Source organism: Cebus imitator, unplaced genomic scaffold, assembly GCF_001604975.1.
Source record: "Cebus imitator isolate Cc_AM_T3 unplaced genomic scaffold, Cebus_imitator-1.0 Scaffold42, whole genome shotgun sequence".
NCBI lineage: Eukaryota > Metazoa > Chordata > Mammalia > Primates > Cebidae > Cebus > Cebus imitator.
Window position 1 is genome coordinate 18,804,738 of NW_016107357.1, and position 3,634 is coordinate 18,808,371.

Consider the following 3,634-nt stretch of genomic DNA (forward strand, 5'->3'; position numbering starts at 1 on the left):
TCTTGGCTCACTGCAACCTCCACCTCCCAGGTTAAAGCGATTCTTCTGCTCTCCGCCTCCCTAGTAGCTGGGATTACAAATTCGTACTACCACGCCTGGCTAATGTTTGCATTTTTAGTAGAGACAGGTTTCACTGTGTTGGCCAAGCTGGTCTCAAACTCCTGACTTCATGATCTGCCTGCCTTGGTCTCCCAAAGTGCTGGGATTACAGGCGTGAGCCACCACACCCAGCCAAGAAAGGTAATTTTAATGTAGTTGGAAGGCTAGAACATGTATTTCGTAAGCACTAAGTGTATTGACTTCCTACAAGCATTGAAAGAGCTGTTTTCACTTTTAATCATGTGGTATACTTACTGAGTTATATACTACATAGTATATAACTATAATATGTATGTAGACTCCACATATGTAGTGGCAGTACAACTTTTAATAGTCTTATTTCAAAAACAAACAAACTGTGTTCTGTGTTTCAGTTTAGAATATTTTTCTTTTTAAACTTTTATTTCTGTATTCTAATCAATACATTGTAATTGTATCTAATTATGGGGTATAATTTGATGTTTTGAAATGTATCTGTGTGGCCTAATGACCTAATCAAAGTGTATCAAAGTTAGTGTATCGCTTTATGCACTTATCAATTCTTTGTAGCTAGCCTGAAAAAGCCTGTATTGTAGCTGTTTTGTAGTAGATAATATTTTCCTGTTAACCACAGAGACTCTCCTTTAAGAAGTAGTATATATTTTTTAAAGCAAGACTTATGATTTGACTCATCAGGGTTTTATGAGTTTTCAAGAAGTCTTTCTGATCCAAGTGAATTCCACTTGTATTAGTTCTAATATTTGTTTTCTTTCTGCTTCTACTGCTATTTGTGCAGAGTGTGGATCATACTGTAGATTATTCCTCTAGGGTCCCCTAGTGAATCATACTTCTTACATTCCATGCCTGTGTGTGGTCCATTCTTTTCTTTTTTTTTTTTTTAGTTATACTTTAAGTTCTGGGGTACATGTGCAGGTTGTGCAGGATTGTTACATAGGTATACACATGCCATGGTGGTTTGCTACATCCATCCCCCCATCACCTATGTTAGGTATTTCTCCTAATGTTTATCCCTCCCCAATTCTCCCCCCACCCCCGCCGCAATCCCTCCCCTAGCCCCCCACCCCCAGCAAGCCCTGTGTGTGATGTTCCCCTCCTTTGTCCATAGGTTCTCATTGTTCAACAGCCACTTATGAGTGAGAACATGTGGTGTGTGGTCCATTCTTTCACTGACTGTTTCCTTGGCCCTGTGACTTACTCTGGACAATGGTAAACAACCAAATGGGCTCTAGTGAGAGGTTGATAAGGGCTTATGCATTTGTCTTGACCTCTTAAAATAGCGCCGCAAGACGCTATTCTTCTATTCGAAGAAGATTAATCTAACCCATTGAAAGATGAGAGACTGTGAGGAAAACTGAGGTGCTCCATCCACTAGCCAAAATTAAGAATAACTGCAGCTGTGAGTATGATTGTAGTTGAGAAGAGCAAAAGAACTCTCTAGCTAAGCCCAGCCCTAAATGCTGATTATGTCACTTGAAGTCAGTACATTTTGGTGTGGTTTGTTGCACCTCAGTTGGTAGCTGATGCACACTTCCCTTTCATAACCTGATTTTTATCTTTCACATCCATCTCTCTAGCTGAATAGCTGGACTATACAGCTCATTTCCTTTCTTGACTCATAACGGAAGAAGATTAAGGCGCATATGTTGGCAAAGAGAAGATACAGTGTAAGTAGCAGCATGACAAAAAGCCTGAGTCATACACAACCTCCTAAGATCAGGGACATTTTAAAATCAGGTAATGGGTCGTAAGAGATATTAATCTAAAAATCTGTGGAGCACAAATCCTGTGTAGCTCTCACTGCATCACCTTAGTTAATTCTTTTTTTTACTTTATCTTTAAGTGAATAAATTATATTTAAGTCCCTTTTTTCTCTCACTTAAATATTTCTATTTAGTAGAATCACACTGTGAATTCTTAACTGATTTCTGCTTCATGCTTCAAATTTAATTTGTTATTTCTGTGTGCAAATTGCTTTTGCATAGATATGGTAAGCCATATCTGCTTATGAAATGTTAAATTTCAAGAAATAATCATCCTAAAACATTCTCCCATAGTAAGTTTTCATCTTCTGTCATTCTGCATATTGCAGACATCTGATCAGACTAAATCAGCAATAATTAGGCAGTATTTACAATTAAGCCAAGCTTAGAACATTGGCATATATGGCTTGTGAGGTCAGGTGGCTTTGTGTAAGATGTTTTGCATGGTTTATTAAGAAGTAATCGTGTGTACCTATTGGTATCACAAAACCTCTGAAAATATTTTAAACCATCAAAAGAAATTATTGTTGCTTTTTCTCTCCCATATTTTTACAATATATTTCTCTTAAAGCTCCTGGTAGTAAAGAGTAGAAAAAACTATTTTCTTTAGAAGAAAAAAAAAATCATCTCTAGTTTAGTATTTGAGATTCTGGCCTAATTTTCTCTGTTAGCTTATCACTCAGTCATTAGTGGCTTTATGATTTGGAAAAAAAAACAAACAAACAAACCAGAATCAGTGTCAGCATGCTTTAATGCACACATATTCATTAATTCAACAAATGATTTTGAATGTCTGCTACATCTCAGCCTTGTTCCATGTCCCATAGTCCATGATGTATCATTCCCATTGATGTCATCAATGTATCCTATCCATGTAATATTGGAGAAAGGTGGATGTGATTGAGATCTTGCCTGCAAAGATGGTATGATATGGGAAGATTGTGGAGATACTATATGAATATACAGGTAAAAGTAAACTGTGTTGCTTTGGAGATAAAGAAAAACTGGTAAGTAGCCATTGAAACAGGCAAATATATTGTAAAATATATTATTCAAAGCCATAGTAGTAGGTAATTTCAATAATATTAGGTTTGGGAGCTTTAATCACATAAATCATGGTATTAACAATGTGATAATCCACTATTAGGTACCATTCCCTTTTATCAGGTGTTATCACTGGAAAACTTGGGCTATTAAATGTGGTACATTAAATAGGATAGTAAGAAAAATGGTGCCTTCCATTCGTAGGTCTGAATGATGGGTGGGTGTTGAATTATGGGTCTTGATTTCTCTGGTCCTTGTTTTCTCTATGTTCAGCCATGTTAATTCATTTCCGCAGTTTGTAAAACTGTGTTTGATATTGAATAGATCCAAACTACTCACCTGAGAGCTTATGTATTGCAATAAAATAAGGACAGTTTTCATATTTCAGGTGCTCCACATGATCGTTCTGTTAGGAAGAATGAGGGTGGAGAGAAAAAATAGGAAGCGTAACACAATTCAGGGTAATAAGTGGAATAAATGAAAAAGTCAAATGCAATTAGCAACTTATGAGGAGGCATATAAATTATGGTTTATTTAATTGTGCATGACTTTATTTGGCATTTTTAAGAAAAACATAGTGGTGATACAATTGTAGGTATCTTAATATAGTCTAGATCTCCCATAGTTTGGAATCTCATAGTGAAAGACACAATTGGAGCCCCTTCAGGGTTCTAAATATTGCCATTAACTAGGGCTATGGGACAGTACTAATAATTCACAAATGGCATGAG